At 36.9% G+C, this 19,023-nt stretch overlaps 1 protein-coding gene across 1 annotated transcript in view; it reads right to left on the bottom strand.

Moving 5' to 3' along the window:
* Positions 1 to 19,023, bottom strand: part of THSD7A (thrombospondin type 1 domain containing 7A) — a 245,876-nt gene that overhangs the window by 121,476 nt on the left and 105,377 nt on the right. The window lies entirely within an intron of this gene.

Here is a 19,023-nt window from a genome sequence, read left to right as displayed (position 1 = left end):
ACAATTTGACAAAGAAAAACATCCACCTGCAGACAGTTGGCCGCTCCGAATACATTTTCTCTGAGTATGGAGTGCTACTGTTCCATGAAATATCTAGGTCAGGCCATTCAATCTTTATTCATCTAGATGACCCCAGAGACTGTACCAAGACTACTTGTGAGTAAAGTTGTGGGAATTGCAGGGTGGAGACTTCATTATTTCCAAAGCAGGCTAACAGAAGAATTCTGGTGCGGCACACCAGTAAGTTAAATTAATTATGTCTGATAAAAATTATTTAAAGCAGTTTGTCTTTGAATTACTGGAAGGAAATTTGATGCCTTGCCTTAGAACTGATTCACACTAACTTTAGAACTCTCACCAGTTTTAATGCAGATGTCAGCAATTGCATCTCCAAAAGACAATTACAGCCTGGACTGAATTTAAAGAAGCACAGCTAGCAGGTCATACAAGATGATCATCCCTTTCTACTCTGCTGTTCTAAGATACCACGTAGAGCACTTTGTTCAGCTCTGGGACCTTCAATATACAAAGTACATGCACCTGACATAGTGAGTCTAGAAGAGGGGCAATGAGGATGAGCAAAGGGCTGGAACACCTCTCCTGCAAAGAGCTGTTCAGCCTGGAGAAGAAAAGGCTTCAGAGAGATCTTAAAGATATCTTCCAGAACCTAAAGGAGCCTACAGAAAAAATAGGGAGTGACTCAGGAAGTGTAGCAACAGGACAAGGAGCAATGGCTTTAAACTAAAAGAGGGAGCTATATGGTTTAGTAGCTTGTGGTAGCAATGGTAATGGGAGGACAGTTGGATGAGAAGGGACACTTACAGATCCTTTCCAACCTTGTGATTCTATGATTCTATGCTTATTTTTATGCAAATGCTAAAAACATCAGCATTAATGCACGGACCACTCACTACCTTTGGCAATGTAAATATATTTAAAATAAATAAATATCAAAAACTGCAAGTGTGGAAATTGGGAAAGAAATAAAAGAATGTTCTTTTTAGAATAGGCTTTTCCATCCAAAATAACAATGAGATGCATGACAGATTAAATGTCTGTGTTCTGATTTTGTTATGAAGTAGTATGCAAATTTATAAAAGCATGTCAATGAGCACCAGCTAACAACATTGATGTGGTCCTGTGAGAAAACAACTAAGGAGTACCTCTAAATTTATGTAGGTTTATAAACGTACTGCTAATATTAGTATTGTATTGGATCCTCCTCTTTATCTACATAGAAATTGATACCTAATTTTACATTCAAAATAACCTGTTTAGACTATAATGCTATAAATATTCCAGCATCTTAAATTTTCACTTTACTACGCCCTTCTGGTTTGGGTTGACTTGGTTAGGATCTCTCCTGTCAGCTTCCTTAAAGGTCTAAAGGGCTTCCACACTAAACCAAATCAATTTTCATTTGAGCAGAAAATTAAACTTGAGGAGGGAAAGAAAGCTGAAAGCAAAAGCAAGAAAGACTTGTACACAATTCTCCTGCTTGCTGAACCTCAGGGGTGACTCAGTGTTTTTAATCTATACAGTGACCAGAGGCATTAAACTCTGTCCTCAGTTCCCAGAAATCTCTCTTCTCCCACAGTTTGGCCATCTACTCCCCGACATACCCCTCACTCTCTCAAACTTTCTTTTTCTTTGTATGCTCACTGTCCCCCTACCTAATGACATGGTTTTTACCAACTACTTATTTGAGAAATATCACACCAAGGAGCAAAAAAAATTGAAAGAGGTACTCTTCTTCACAACTAGCCACAATTCTGCTTGGGGTTCTGGAGAATATTTATAAAATAATAATAATAAGAAGAAGAAGAAGAAGAAGAAGAAGAAGAAACACTTTTATATTCAGCGCTTATTCAAAATAAGAGCAAGTTTTAAGCTAACCTTCAGCGAATTTATTTCAGAATACCTAGTTGTCTTAATGATGAATGAAGGAGGGGAAGGAAGGAAGGGACAGGAAGACGAATTCCCATTTTGTTACTTTCTCTAAAAAAGGGAAAATAAAATGGAGGTGAGCATTTCTAACAATAAGAACAGAAACTTTGCTCAAAATTATTCTGATAAATAGCAAATAATTTTTCATTTCCTTTAGAGAGCAATTTCTGAAATGTAAATTAATCAAAAGTTCTGTCAGCTTTCACCTGCACACAACTTTAAAATTTTCCATTAAGTTATTCCACATCTGATTATAGAACTAGGAATCACTTTCCTTAACCATAAGCACCTACCAGAGGATTCATGCTGCCATACATTTGCAATTTAGACCATGCAAAAAGTGATAGGATCATCTGCAGTTCCCTTTTCAGATACACATCACTCTCTCCTGATGAAAAAAACAGCCTACAAAACTAATTCATATCTTAAGTATGCTCAAAGACATTGCAAGGGTCAATGCCAAACGCAGCTCATTTGAAAATAATCACAGAAAAGCAGGCAAATAAATGTCTCTGAACTGAGTAAAGTGGCTTTGCAATTTGGTGCAACTAACAAAAAAATGCACTGCAAAGTAATCCTAATCCACTGTCATTTTTGTTTTCATTGCCATAGATTGAAGAGAAAGCACCCAGCACACATTTCCATTATTCCTTTGCCTGCTGGTCAAGACAGCACAGAAGATTCTCAACATGTGATGAAAAAAATAGCAAAGACAGAGATTTTGAATGATCAAAATGAGGTATGAGATAATCAAGTACAGAATACCTGCAACATATTTTTGTAATAAAAAATTATTATAGGCAGTACTTACACACTTTCCTATGTATACAACTGATCTGCAGATTGAAATTGATACACAAGACTGAAGAGAACAGGAGTACAGACAGACTTACAGCCAGGAGCAAGTCAATCTGTGTTCAACATGGGCTGCAGACATTTTTATACACAAATTTTTGGGAAAAGATAATCTAGCAGAAGCTTATATAGCATAGATATGCAATTCTGCAAAGAAAGAGAAAGAACAGCAAAACATCCCACATAGATTTCAACCACCACCATCTCATGAAGGCTGCAGGGGGGTGGAGGCAGCTGCTCTTTCACAAATCCTCAGCTGCTGCTAAGCACTAGTAACAACAATAGAAACTCTTTAGGAAAGCTGTCGAGCTTAATCAAAGCCTCATATAATGTTTTAATTTGCTCTTTATGAATATTCCTTAGGTTCTCTACTTTCCACAGCAGCAGTTGTCACACACAGTTGCTCTCCCTGCCGTGCATTGATCCAGTTACAAGCAGACAACATGATACATGTTTGGCACTGGGGAGATAGCTGTTGCTGTGAACACGAAGTAATCTTTCTTGGGATTTTGTTTTAAACAGATTTAGATGGATGTGTCACGCTTTACCTGGACTGGGCTGCACTTGTCCCCAGAAAACACCATAATATATCTGCATGTTGCTTAACTGGCATTTGACAAATGGTAAATACAGAAATAAATTGGAAGCTTGTGTCGTTTCTGCTGCTGGGAGTTGCCACTGAAGTCATAGTGAGTTTAAGATGTCATTTGTAGTTCTTTGTCTTCTAAAGAGATTACTGTAGAATACAATATTAAGATTCCTCCTAAGCTTCTGAAGGATTAACATTTATTTTTGTTAGGGAGCAGGGAAGGGAGTGAATTAGCCATTGCTACAAGTTTATACTGAAATTCCTTGAATTGATTGTGATGGAGTCAAAAATCAAGACAAATATCTCACTAAAACAACAATAACCTTGCAGCTGAGTTGAAATAAAGCTATTATTGCAACTTGTTATCTGTTTGTTATCTCATATATTATTTCAGATATTAAAATTAACACTATTTGAAAGAAAAAAAAATATTTGAGCTTTGAGCCCGGGCAAATAAGGGTATGTGAAAATCCCTTAAGCTTTTTTCCCCATACAAGTATAAAAATATAAAGCCCCAAAGAAACCAAACTTGCAACCATGAAAGTCTTAAAAGCATCAAAACAAGATGTTACTCTCATTATTAACAAATGTGATTTCAGCTGAATTTTGCCGTACTTTTAGCAAGAACTGGTTTTGACCCATTTGTATTACTGGTTTGGTGTCTGTAAGTAGCATTAATAGTTTAATGCCAGAGAGACTCTGACTGCACAAGACAACGAGCAGATTAGTTTTTTAGTATTTTGAGAGGATTGTATTTAGAGAGACTACTGGGAGACTGATTAGCAGAAATCTACTTTTCGTAAGTTTAGAAACAAGCTAGCACACAGTAATAGAGACCTTAAATTTTCTTTGTATTACAAGAAGACTGTGAAGAGGGCCAGGAAGGTTAAGTGGATGACAGAGGGCTGGGAGGCAGAGGGACATAAGTATTACAAGATCCAGCTCAAGAGTAAGCAGCAAATCTCAAGAGGGGTCAGAAAGACACAGATCAAAGAGACTTTGAAGGACTCAGGAGACGACCACAAATGCAAACTACAGCTCCTGATAGCAGAACCATCAAGGAGCAGAATGAACAGCAGCAAGCCACTGAGAATAGAACCGGATCGGAGTAGAAGCCAGAATCATTTGGCAGATTCACTCTGTTACACTGAAATGCAATAATCGTGTGTAAGTTGATACAGCACAGCTATGTTGTCTACATTTGCTTTATGCAGTTGTGGGGACATAGGATAAACAACTACTGCTGCAAAAAGTATTTTTGTCACAGAAAGCAGCTAATCATAAAAGTCTAAACAGGAAAGTCGGTCTCACTAATATAGATGCGCTGCCTATTACAATGATAGGTAATACAGCAAAATGCTGTAATTCTAGATAAATTATTGATACTTTCTTTTACTAGATAGATAGATAGATAGTGCCAACACGACAAGCTGTTAGTGTTTGCAAACACAGATTTGATAAATTATACTATCAAGAGTACCAAGGCAGCAGAACACTGATAAACAAAACCTTTGTTTTCACATTATTCCCACCCATGGGGAGCTCCCTGGTATCTGTAGGACTTGCTGCACGCTCCGTGTGCCAGCAACTCCCATACTGGAGTGCTATGGATCACCTTGACTGTTTCTATTCAAAGCTTTTGTCTTTCCCAGATGTCTGAGGTTGAAAAGAACACACAAGGCAGTGTTTGCATCAAAGAAAATGGATTCTGAATATGGAGGGGAGATAAAAAAGGAAAGGAGGTTAACAGAATAAAGCACAGCAATGTCTGAGATTCAGAGGAAGATAATGGAGAATCAAATATGCCTACAAATGATATGACACCTAGGTCAAAATTTTTATTTCCTGAGAGTATAAGACACTGCCGTTCAATTTCAGAATCCGAAGGGCAAGTTCTTTCCATTCCCTAGGTTAACAAGGAAATACAAAAACTAACATTAAAAATACAGCAATATATATGAATCTAAAATGCAAATTTCCCTTTTTTCCCCCAACCTTCCAGGCATACTTTCAAACAATGAGATAAAGGCAAACTTCAAAGTCTGAAAAATTAGCTATTTAGAAATCTTTCTAACTGTGCACCTTTGCATATAATTATTAAGGTATTTTATAAGTCTATGCACTTTTGTTTTTTCCCTATTAAAATCCATTGGGAAAATAGACATGATGTTCCTAAGACTATTAACAGTACAGTAAATAACATAATTCATCACCTTGTTTTGAAATGTCATTTAAAATTATGAATGCAGAACATATGAAATAAGCTTAAAGAGAAACTGTACCAGTCAAAATTCTGACATTGAAAATCACAAAATGTATTACACTTACTGTTTCCCTAACTGGACAGTTTAGTATTATAACCTCACAAATTCCTGGAATAACTGGGAAGAGAGGAACCTGTTGAGGTTCATCAAGAGCAAGTATGAAATCTTGCACCTGGGGATAAAGAAACACAGGCACCAGTACAGGTTAGGAGCTGACCTGCTGGAAAGAAGCTCTGAGGAGAAGAACCTGGGTGTCCTGGTGGACAACAGGTTGGCTATGAATAAGCAGTATGCCCTTATGGCCAAGAAGGCCAATGGTATTCTGGGGTGCGTTAAAAAGAGTATGGCTAGCAGGTGAAGGGAGGTGATCCTCCCGTTATACTGTGTCTTGGTGAGGTCACATCCGGACTACTGTGTTTAGTTCTGGGCTCTCCTATTCAAAGCAGACAGGGTTCTCTTAGATAGTGTCTAGTGAAAGGCGACAAAGTTGTTAAAGGGCCTGGAAAATTTCCTGTATGAGGAAAGGATGAGAGATCTGGGATTGTTCAGCTTGGAGAACACTGAGAGCGGGTCTCATCAATGTCTATAAACATCTAAAGAGTGAGAGTCACATGGATGTGGCCAGGCTCATTTCAGTGGTGCGCAAAACAGAACAAGGAGCAATGGGAAAAAATGGAATACAGAAAATTCCATATAAACATGCAAAAGAACTTCTTTAATGGTGACAGTGACTGCCCAGAGAGGCAGTGAAGTCTCCTCCTCTGGTAGTATTCAAGGTCCATCTGGATGCTTTACTTCTCAACCTTCTGTAGAGAACCTGATTTAGCAGGGGGTTGGACTCAATGATAGTCCAATGACTCCAGATATGCCTTACAATTCCTATGCTTCTATGAACCAAATTTTCCTTGTTTCAATCCAGCAAGTACTCTTTTTGTGTATTAGAAAAGTTGTGTCTCTAAAACAAAGTCATATTGTCCGTAAGAAAAAGAAATAAATTCTTTTTCAATTGCTTTCTCAGTGCTGAGGGGAAATATTTTTTCATCTGTTACAAAGATAAAAAGAATAAAAAGTTCCTACAATAAATACGTAAAGAAACAAAACAGTCTCAGTTATTTCTTTCTTTTGTTCTTATTCTTCCCTATACAGTCAGGTCTGAAAACTTAATTCAGCCTTCGAACAAACTTCCTTCTGTTTGCCACTTTTTAATATTTATTCTCTTGCTCTGTCTGTACAAATTTGAATCTTTAAATAAACTGCAATGGAGCTCATACTTTGCATATCACATACCATAGTTCTTCTCAAAGTAATGTGAATGGATGCAAGCCTAGCACCCTGAAAATCATTATGTGCACCAGAAGTATTCAGAGCCTCCAGCTAGCAGCAGTGGTGCAATATCATAACCTGAAGTACATTCTAGCATGTATGCAAACATGAAAGGCTTACAGCTCACAGTGCAGAACTATCTGGCTTTCTGTTACTGCCATAACCTGTAATAACATCTTTTCCTTTACGCTTACCATAAACTTAAGCTAGTTCTCAAAATATTATTCAGATTTTAAATCAGTTCTTTCTCCAAACTTTTTTTTATTTTTTAGCTTTTTATCATCAGCTCCTCTAACTATTCATTTCTCATTTACATAGAAAACTGTAGCAGAGAAAATGAATATTGAATGAACACAACAAACGAATACTGAATTGAAGCAGCGTGCTCTAAGGAGAAACAGAGCTGCTATGTTCTACAAAGCAATTACATTGCTTTGAGCCTGTAGTCATAGTGCAATAATACTTCTGATATTGTAAGATACCAATGCCAAGTTTCTTTTATACTGTTTACACATAAAGCTTATTCATGAACATTTCTTAGATTCATTATAAGTGGCGTTAAACCAGACCAGTGTATTCCTCCAACTCTTCCTGTTTTCTGTCTAGTTTCAGTGCTGGCTGAATTGCCAGATAATGCTCTTCTGGCAACATGATTAGCAAACACAGTAACACTCTCATAGGCTTCATAAATTAGATGAAAGACTTCATTAACCTTTGCTTGCATCTTTCCCACATGTCTGTTTTGTTTTGGTTTGTTTTCTGATTACTAACTCTTAAAAGCTGCTCTGCATCTCTTCTAGGACGTAACAGGCCTATACATGGTCAGAACAAAGACCTTCCTAGCCCTTTGCCTGTGTCCTATAGCAATGAAAGGCAGAAGGTTGAAGAATGTATAGGTGAGTATGATGCATTCCCTGGCACTCACACAGCTTCCCAGCATTTTCAGCACACACATCACTATAGAAACATTGATACAAATTTTAGAAATAATTGAAACTTAAAGATTTGTTGTTCCTTTTTTCCCCCCTGTACAAAGCTACTAGGAAATACACCATATTCACCTAATTTTTTCTGATGCACTGGGCAAAAAAAAAAAACAAAACAACCAAAAACAAAACTATTCAATGCCATGAACAATAAACACCAAGGCAATTATGAGAAAACCTGTGAAATCAGTAGTAGATACTACAATCAGGAGTAAATCAGGAGTAGACGCGTTCATAGAGACATTGCTTTTTGATCCTTCAATGTCAGCTCTTCTATCACTGTGAAGCAGAATTCACCAAGCATTGGATTGTTCACCCACTGATAGGGAACGTGAGCTGAGACAGTCGTGAGACAGATTAGTTTTACTAAGAGAGACTACAGTCAGGAGTAAATATTAGTATCTTACAGCAAAAGTTCTATAATTATCACCACAAATTATTCTTACCTGTGTCCCTGCATTAGAATCTACCTGAAAGGAACACATTATTGAGAAAACCAATTCAGGTTCCACTGCCTATTAAAAATTTAATTTGTGTAGACTAATTTGAGGTTTTACCCTTTGTTTTGAGCCCAGGTTCCCTGTTTTCCCTGTCAGCATTTTACCTTCAAGCCAGCCACAAACAGCAAAGCAAATTCAATGTATTTTAACTGAAACTGTAACGGTCATTGTGAGCATACGTGGAGATTGAGATTTCTTGCACTAATTCAAACTCAGTCTTGCTCCTCACTTTCCATGAGAGTGAACCCCAATTAGATCAGCTGCAAAAGCACCAATACTCCTTTTGATGACATTTATGCATCAGCGCATGTTGTAGCACTAATTGCTGGGTATTACTGGACAGTTTACTTTCATACAGAGTTCAATGCAATTGCATGACAGTCTGGTATATTGAACACTTTACAGGGACTTTAAATCAGTTCATGAATAACGTTGCCATTTCAGTTGTTAAATGTGATTTTCTTCAGTACACGCAGGCTGATGCATTAAAAAGTGAAGATCAAACATTTCTGTTTCAGTTTGCATTAAGACCAAGCAAGTAGTATTGTTCTTATGCCAGTGTCTCATTTTCTGTTTCTTTTATTACTTCCCCTTGCTCATCACAACCTCCTGCTGTGCTGCTGATAGCCAGAAGTGCTGGTTGAGGGACTGCTGCTACCACAGGGCACATCCATCAGCACAGGCCGTGGCACTGGTGCCAGAACTCAGTGTGCAGTCCTACTGTGCCTGCATTTGCCAAGGGCAAACAAACCAAAAACCTCCCTGGGTGAGATATGAAGAAATGTACTGCAACAGCTTTTCACAGAGCATTCAACTAGGATGCATCAGACAGATATCAGAAATTACATGTAATATCTGTGGGCACTGACTTCTTTAAAGGATCGGACTTCCTGTGTGATATAACATTAAATAGACAAGCTAGTGGGCAGTTTCTAATTGAGTTGCATAAAGTCAGCTAAAGATTTAGGTTGAACTCAGAGCCTGCTAGGTGATCTACGTGCACCATTTTTTTGTCTCCTTGCACTACACTTTCTCCTGCATAAAGCAAGGACAACAATATCAAATTTTAAAACTCATTTAGATATATCAATGAAAAACAGCGCGCATGAAGTAAATAGCAATAAAGTATGAAGCAGCAGCAAAGCATGAGGTGAATACACCTTCCATCATTTTCTTTCTGCAGGCATATGGTTTACTCAATATCTTTCCCTTGCATTTCACTCTAAATCCTAGTTCTGTTGCACAATGGGTTTTCATAACAGAGCAAGAATTCCAGATAGGAACTGCCCCTTTCTCTTACTCTTCACAGAAGACTTATTCATAGTGTACATATTTCTCTGCATCTTCACTCTACCTCCCTAGTCATAAGAAAGCTAAAAGACACTCAAGGATCATGTAAGAAGATTTTTCATATCTCTAGATTCTTTACAGTTGTTTTCTTTGCCAGTAATGAAAGAAAATAGAAGACCTGAACTTCATGAATACAGCTTAGAAAATGTTCTGATCTGTCTTCATTCTTTTTTTTTCTTAATTCATTCAAGCAAAGTTTAATGAAACTGCCTTTTCTAAGTACAGAACATTACAGAATATTTTAATTGTATATGTATATATGTATATATATATAACCTTCAAATATTTCATTATTTAAATTGCCTATGTATTGGACTGAAATAATAATCAAGTCATAAATCTTTTGAAGTGCACTAAGACTTTATGTCTTGCTGAGACACATTCTCTCAAGCATATTCTCTGTTCATTTATTATTCATTATCATCTGCAGTTTGCCGAATTCCTGTGAAATCCATTTTCAGTGGCAACTTTCCCTTAAAATCGTAGTATTTTCCTTCCCATAGGTCCATATAGTGAAAACCAACTAAGCTATGAGTACATATTCAAAGTTCAGATGCCAGTGCAGATCAGAGAGGGAGTAGCTTTATATTTGTTTTGAGGAAGTCTTGTTAGGACAGTATGAAAATAGTCATGGCATCATATGCAAAATAAATAATGGATTCAATTTGAGCACTTTACAACTGATCATTTTAATTCCAGAGACAACTGAGATAAATAATTAATTTTAAAAAGTGAATATTACTTATTTCCATCTGGCAAATGTGTTGCACAAAAGTATTAAAGAAAGAGCTTTTGTCTATTTTTATGATGTTGGTAATATCTAATAAACTCTTCTATGTAAATATATTTTTGTCAAAATTTTTGCTTTAGAAATAAAGAATAATTTCTATGAAATATTAATGTGTCACTTTAGCATCTCAGACCATGATATAACTATGGCTTTTAAAGAGAACTCCCTGTTAATCACAGCAGGAACATCTGCTTAAAAATACATGATGTAACCTGGCATTATCACACTGATCTATTACAAGAATCCAACGTGTGCTATTAAAAATGAAGCAGATCACTAGTGCAAAAATTTTAAATTATACAGGTATTTTTAGAAGTGTATCACAAGAATGTTAGTAATTTCTTAAAATTCCACTCATGCGCTGAAGAAACAGAAAACAGGGACGAAGGGGCTGACCTCTGCTATTGTATTCTGCTCTAGCACAAAAAATGCTTACGTTTCCTTTGCTAGAACTATCTTTGATTTCTGAAGATATATTACTGAGGTTATTTTATAAGCATTAACACCAGAATTTTAATAGATATTTCTAGAAATATTGCTTTTTTTTTTTTTTTTTTTTTAAATCTTGACAGACTTCATCTCCAAATAGTAGGTGGAAATGTTTTTATATATTATTTATTTTTTAAACTACCACCTTATATATTATGTAGATTTCAAAACATTTTGTCAACTGTTTTGGAGGAAACAGTTAAGAGATGGTGAAAGATAGAGAAGGCATTAGAGCATATACATAGACCATATACAAGTTTGATTTAAAGGACAAGACATATATAGGGAGAGATATGGTTATCTGATCAATCACCTTAGTAGAGCTTTTAGGACACTAAGCACTTATTAAGAAACCAATGCAGACAGAATTAGCAAAACTGCATTTAGAAAATGCTGTTTGCAAAACAAATCAGATTAATTTGTCAAATCTATTGAAATTATACTGTCATATTAGGTCAAACATTTAGGTAACTGAATATTTTACTTAACTTCCCTCAGTTTTGTTTTTTATTCATTGGACACAAATTCTTGTGATTTGAAGATGTAATTACACAAAATATTCTATTAATATAGCCTTATAAGGATAGCCACTGAATTGTTGTGTAATATGATTAATAGTTGCTTGCAACACTATAGTAGCCTTTGGATGTTGTGGATAATAACTCCAATGTAGTATTGTAGATGAGGAGGCATGTTGTAAGGCTGTTCTACTTTAACAAGGCAAATGAAATACAGAACAATTGAAAAACTAAATGCCCTCACGCAGGGCCAAAAATGCCTAGAATGCGAGACTTTCCCCTTTGTCTTTCTTATCTGTGTGTGCAGAGACTTCTCTGGTTGTTCCTGCATTTCACAGCAATCTTTGGGACAAATTGAGTCTTTGCGTGGTGTCTCACATGGAAATAAGCCAGATGTGGAAAGTGAGTCAGCAGATTAAAGATAAGGACCATTGTGTTGAAGGTGACCACTGAAGGAACAATGAATGGACCATCATGAGATGGCCTCAGAGACCACTAAATAAAGCTCTATCTGTTGGGCAATCATTGTGAGTGGAGACGATAATGATTTGGGAAATATAATGAATATGTAACATATGTAAAAATATAATTTGTTCATGAATGATCAACTGGTGGAACATTTTTGGAACATTTATCCCAATGCTACCTCAGCACTGCCAATAAGAATACCTGCTTAATGGTAATAAAACTTCTGCTGTTAAGTCTCTTTGCCTTGGTTTCTTTGATTCACTTCGGTGCAACTTTACAAGAGAACTTCAAGAAAAAGTGACGAATCTGAGAGTGTGATATAACAGTATTCATTTTAAAACAGTTTGAGAAAGCAACTGCAAAATGAGCAAAGATCTATTGCTACACAGCCAAAGGAGGCTCATCGTGCTAAATAACAAATCTTATCAACTTAAAAGACTGACTTAACATCATAGCACTTTAGCACAGCTCCTTTGGCTACCTCACTCAAGAAATTAGAAACGTGGGTTTCCATTCTAATTCACCTTCAGGCAAGAAGGTTAACTCACTGGCAGGGAAATTGTAATAGGTCAAATCTTTCAAAAAAATCAATAAAGAACTGGGCTATAGATATCTTTCAGAAGCGGTGACTTGAATTAAGCAGCCCTCACCAGAGATAAGGAAGAGAGAAGGAAGGTTAGTGGTGGACAAAGAAACTGTCACCCTATTGCCAAATAGGTGATGTAAAGATCCCTATCAGCCTCAATTACTCTGGAAAAAAATCTTGAAAGAGCTTTGAATAAAATTCCAACAAAAACAGAAAGGTCATTTTGTTTCAAGGAGACTCTCTACAAAAGGACAACAAAAAGGTGAGAATGACTGAAAAGTCTTCCCTACTGTTTTTAAAAAACTCATTAGCATAAAAATGTTCTCTGAGGTCAGTAAAAAAAAAATACAAAACCCCCCAAAATTATCATGGGAATTTAAATGTCTCAAAAGATATTTGTAGTGATCTTGTGGCCACCGTTCTGTTTTGCTTCCTGGAGGATATGTAAGAGGTAATTATCCATCCAGGCTGCAGCCATAAAAATGTCTCTTATCCTTCTTAGATGCACAGTGAAAAATCACATTTTGTCCAAGCGGGGACACACATTCATTTGACTTACATCTCCATTATAATGTAAAATTTGACTCAATTCCAATTTTACTTGAGAAATGAAGAAGCTCTTGTTCCATCTTAAGACATAAGATGCATGGTTTGTCTCCAGGAGAAACTGTTTTCCACAAACTAGTGATAAATCAAATGCAGGAGCTAAATATATCTTACTTAATTTGATCTTCATTACTTTATCCTTTATAACATTGTCTTTTTTTACCCCCTCCTTTTTATGATAATATCTAGGCTAACTCTTGCTTGGACAAAAAAAACAATCACAGTCATCTAGAAAATGAGCTTAGGTGTTTGTATGGCAGCAAGTTAATGTAGGTAAGAAAAGACCCAACCCTGTATGGCACCACTAAAAAGTCATCTGGGTAGAAAAGAGAATAAAATGTTCTCTTAAGTCACATGCATCTGCTTATTATACCCAAATAACTAATCAGTAATTAGTAAACTGTGCATTTTCCTTTCCAGCTCTGATTTTTAAAGGCAATAAACTTATTCCAGAGTAGGAATTTATAGCAGGAGGAAACCTGATTTCACAGAATCATAACTTGGTTTGAGCTGGAACTCAAACTCAACTCCCCTGTAACTTCCCTGTGACAGGGACACCTACAGCTAGATCAGGTGCTCAGAGCCCCATACAGTCTGATCTTGATTGTCTCCAGGGGCAGAGCATCCATCACTTCTCTAGGCAACCTATTCCAGTGCCTCACCACCCTTATTGTAAAAAATTTCTCCTTATATTCATTCGAAATTTTTCCTCTTTAAATTTGAAACCATTTCCCCTTCTCTTGTCACAACTGACCCTGCTAAAGAGTCTGTCCTGTTTTTTTTTACAGTCCTCTTTACGTATTGAAAGGTCACTCTCAGGTTTCCCCAGAGCCTTCTCTTCCCCAGACTGAACAGCCCTAGCTCTCTCAGGCCTATGCTCAGTCCATATTTATCTGATTTCTGAGACTGGAACGGATATTGGTCAGACATCAGTAAATAACATTATATCTGTTCTTGTATGTAACAGTGGCAACCTTATCTGGTTTTCAGTTATCGGTGGAAAGTCACATACATAATTTTGTGAAGCCTTCTGGGCTTTTCTGAAAAAAATTAAAGAATTGTTCAGACAAAACAGGAAAAAAAAATGCTAGCGATCCATAAACAATTGACTAGTATTTCTCCTATATTCAGATCACTTGATTTTTTTTTCAATGAAATCCAGCAAGTGAGGCTGTGCTTTTTAACCATTTAAATTGTAAACGTCAAAACTTATAAAAAACGTGCAGTAATCATTACAGCACTAGTGTTACTACACTAAATTCTTTCTTGCCTGGTTATTTAGAGTGTTGTTTGCATCCTATAAATACAAACTTGTAACGTAATGAGAGACTTTGTTTTCATTCTTAGGTGGGCTGGACGTGTATATTAGACATTTGGTTTAGGATAAATACTATTTACCAAAGAGCTTATTAAGGCTCCAAAGTTAGAAATGAAGTTTTATGAGAAAGATAACGTAAAGGAGGGAGGATTTGGGTTCCTTGTTCTCCCTCTCCTTTTGTACCAGCTGCAGGTGTCCAGATACTCATCTGATTAACTGTCCAGACGACAGTTAATCAGAATTTCCTTAGAATACCACAGGTCCATATTAGTCTTATCAAAGCAATTTATTACAAAATATCTAAAAAGTCAAAGACAAAAGGACTCAAATTAGCAATGAGATTATCTTTCTTCTTAACCACTCAGTCAATGAGAAGTGTGAGTGTAACTGAAGTATAATGATTGTGAAGAATGTAGGAAGAGAGGTTTGAACTAGTCAATAAGAAAAGGATAAGAGTTCAAAGTAGTGGATTTTGCCTACAAATTTCTCCTACTTTAGCTAGCACTGCAACTGATATCAGAGATGGGAGTTTTCAGTTGTTTCCAAACTGAACTTATCTTACCTCTGTTGAGCAAGAATGCTACATAATTTTCAAAACAGGCAGTAGCTGCATGACTTGCACAATTTTAATGCAATGCTTTGTTTTAGAGCACACAAAGATATTCGCACAAGTTTGGGTGGTTTTTTGTTGTTGTTGTTTTTGTTTTTTTGCACCTAACCATATATTAAAAATTAAACACAGCTGAAAATCTACACTTACAAAATCTACACTTACATTTAAGTTAGGTGTTAAAGCAGAAGTGAAAACACTGTTAGGGGGCCAGAAAACTTCAGGCTAACATAATTTCCTTTGGAGCATTCTTTCAGTATTACCAACTAACCTGTCACGATATATGCTAACAGTAAAATATGACACAGAAAAATTTAGTGAAAGATGCCACCGGGAATGTTTGTCTTCTTGTCTTTTGAGGGCAAGAAAAATGAAATATGTGCTGTTGACAAATCACTACTAATTTAAAATTGCAGAGTGCATTATTTTATGAACTAAATATACTTACACATATTAATAGATTTGAATTAAATATTTAACACAATAACATTTACTGAAAAGTATGTTTACTTTTTTAAATAAGCAGATAAAATGCACACATTACAGTGAGAGCTTTGAAAAAAATCTGTTATTTTACTGTTCTCTTTTTTCAATAATTCAAACACTAATAGCTAAAATCTAACAGCAGAAGTTCAGACAGTGATTCTACTACTCCCTTGGCGACCTTTAAGACCTTCGTTTCAGTCACTAATCCTGATGCTAACAAACCTTCCTCTATTACTGGGAATGATATCAGAAGCTTTCATAATTTCTCTGTAAGAAATAGAACTTTATCTGAGCAAATTCAATATTAGTTGCATGCTTCACTTCAAATACTTTTTACCATCAACAGGCTTTTCACTATCAGCTACTAAAAATGTCAATCATATTGCATAACTTTCAGAGCAGAAATAAGAACAAATCTGGATGGAAATGCAAGAGATTTTCTATAAAAGAACCTTACACTTTCTTTACATAATACAAATTATCTGAGATGGCTTATATTAAAATGGTGTATTGTTCTTCAACTGCTCTTTGTTTCTATAAAACATAAGATTTTGAAAACAACAGTGTATAAATGCCAGTTTCTCCAACAGAGAATGGTGGTATTTCAGCAGTGCTACAAGAATCAGGACCGGTGTCCAGATTTTAGTTTGAAACAATTAGGTATGAGAAGACTAACCCATTTTCATCCCATATAAACCTAATTACTAGGACTTGAATCAAGGTCATTCCCTTTTTAACAGTGTCGAAGTACCTGAAAATTTGCTTAGACACACAAAATTCAAAGAACCAGGGACAAAACCAATTCATTCCACCACTGTATAGTTTTTGATTCATTGGAAGCGCACAGTGCCGTTATCTGATGAGCATTTCCTGGGGAAATAACTTGTTCAAAGCTAGGGGCTGTATGCCTTCTCTAAACCACTACACAGAGTATGCACTTCAAAACTTACCATTACAGAGGAGGTGTTAGGCCATGTCTCTGTTCTCATACATATGGTCTCATTAAGAAAACTTTCCTTTATTTCTTAACATCCCTGGAAAACCCTCTTTCAATAGTCAATTATTTATTACAGTTCTTGGAATGAATTAGAAACAGCTCTGTAAACAGCTTTCTTCAGTCCCTAGTACAAAGTAAAGCAAGCAGCTATGCTTTTTTCCTTCCTAGTCCACCCCTGAACTCTAGATCTTTGAGTGTCCACTTCCACATTGCACGTAAAGAGTTCGGCCAAAAACAGGCAGATCTCCAGCCCGCACCTACATAATAAACTGGTACTTGGGAAACTTACAAGCCAAAACTGCAAGATTACATTGTCACTTTTATTAGCTAGAGCAGGCAGGGTGGCCAGGTCCCTAAGGGAGTGCTGTACGGCTACAACTGCAGTTAAAGAGCAGCTCCTGATAAAGGTGCTGCTCCTGTCAGACAAGGATCTATGAATGGCTGATGACCTAACAATAATGAGAAGTCTTCCCAGAAAAAAACACAGTGCAGACAGCAAGGCTTCCCTACCTGTCCTGCTGATGTTCTTCTTCAAAGACACCAGAAGGACTGGGGCCGCCAGTACAGGAAGGACATAGAGCTCTTGGAAGGGGTCCAAAGGAGGACCACTAAGATGATCAGAGGGCTGGGGCACCTCTCCTATGAGGAATGTTTGAGGGGACTGGGATTGTTTAGCTTGGGGAAGAGAAGGCACTGGGGAGACCTCATTGTGGTCTTCCAGTACTTGAAGGGAGCTTATAAACAGGAAGTGGAACAGCTGTTTACAAGAGTGGACAGTGATGGGGCAAGTGTGAATGGTTTTAAACTGAAACAGTAGAGGTTTAAGTTAGATATTAGGACAAAGTTTTTCACACAGAGGGCAGTGGGTGCACTGGAACAGGTTGCCCAAGAAGGTTGTGGATGCCCCATCCCTGGAGGCATTCAAGGCCAGGCTGGATGTGGCTCTGGGCAGCCAGGTCTGGTGATTGGAGACCCTGCACATAACAGGGATGTTGAAACTAGATGATCATTATGGTCCTTTTCAACCCAGACCATTCTGTGACTTCACGCGGTGCAGCCTTGTTATTTGAAGCCTGCTCCAATGCTCTGGACAAGGTCAGCAATTTCACCTAGAGAAAGCCTCTAACAACACAGTAGTCAGTAGATTGATCTGCTCAATAACTGAAAACCTGTATCACTATCCTAAAAATTGGCTGCCAAATACACATATTAAAGCTGTAGAAAAACAAGAAGGGAACTTGGGAAGGGAGAAGCAAAGGGACAACCCATGTACTTAAACTGACACTGTCAGGGTGCTATGACATTCGTGGAAAATCTGGATTACCAGTCAGGTTGGCATGGTATTACCAGCCTGACTGTGGCTGTTCTCATGAACTATATAAATACCTCCTTCTACAAAATCTCCTGAGCTCTTACTGTCAACAACTTTCCCACTTTAAACACTTTCTATTTCAAAAAAGTATTACATACAGTTTTAAAAACCATTATTTACTTTTCAAATACTGTATTAATAAAATTCTGCCTCTCTCTGCAAATCATCATGTGTATTTTCATAAGATACAGGAAAATCCATGATGTCCACTCCATACCAGATCTACCAGGCTTAACACAGGGAAAGGAAATGTCTTACAAGGAAGGTGATACATCAGATGGAAAGGAATTGCTTATTGAGTGTCCAGAGAAAGTCTTTAAAGGAAAAAAAATTCTCACCATACAAATTTCAGTATTATATGAACAATACACAAAGTGCTCTAATATGCTCTATTAATTTTATGTCCCGCCCCCCCCCCCCCCCCAAAAAAAAAAAAAAAAGAACAAATATTAGGTAGGAGGAAAGCAGAACTCTCTCAGATCTAAATAACAAAATAATTTTCTATCCATTACCATTCTAATTGATGAATAAGAAACTAAAACACATTTGGCGTCACCTAGAAATGAAATATTTTAAGACTTCAGAGAATGACAAGCATTTTGCCTAATTGTTCCCCTCTCAGGAAATATGGCGCAGCACAGAATACCCAAGCCTTTAAGGAGCCTGAATATTTTCCATTTAGTGGAAAATAAACCTCTCATACTATGACAGCAAGACCACATTGCAAAATGTGTTAATTGGCTGCTCCCTCTGGAAGCTTAGTGCTCTCCAGCTTTTAGTTCAATCCTGGCACTGCACCTTAGTGTGAGGTTATTACATTACTCAGTTCCTGTTGTGAATTTCTGTAGGTGTGACTACAGCATGAGCACAAAGTGACTGAGATTCATTCTGATTAGCAGCATTAGCACAAAGTTCCTGTCATATGCTATTGAGCAAATATGATGCACTAATGTGTCATTATTCACCTCA

This window comes from Lagopus leucura, unplaced genomic scaffold, assembly GCF_019238085.1.
Source record: "Lagopus leucura isolate 7727_CA_CO unplaced genomic scaffold, USGS_WTPT01 Super-Scaffold_100157, whole genome shotgun sequence".
Taxonomy (NCBI): Eukaryota; Metazoa; Chordata; class Aves; order Galliformes; family Phasianidae; genus Lagopus; species Lagopus leucura.
This window is presented reverse-complemented; position numbering and strand designations above follow the sequence as displayed.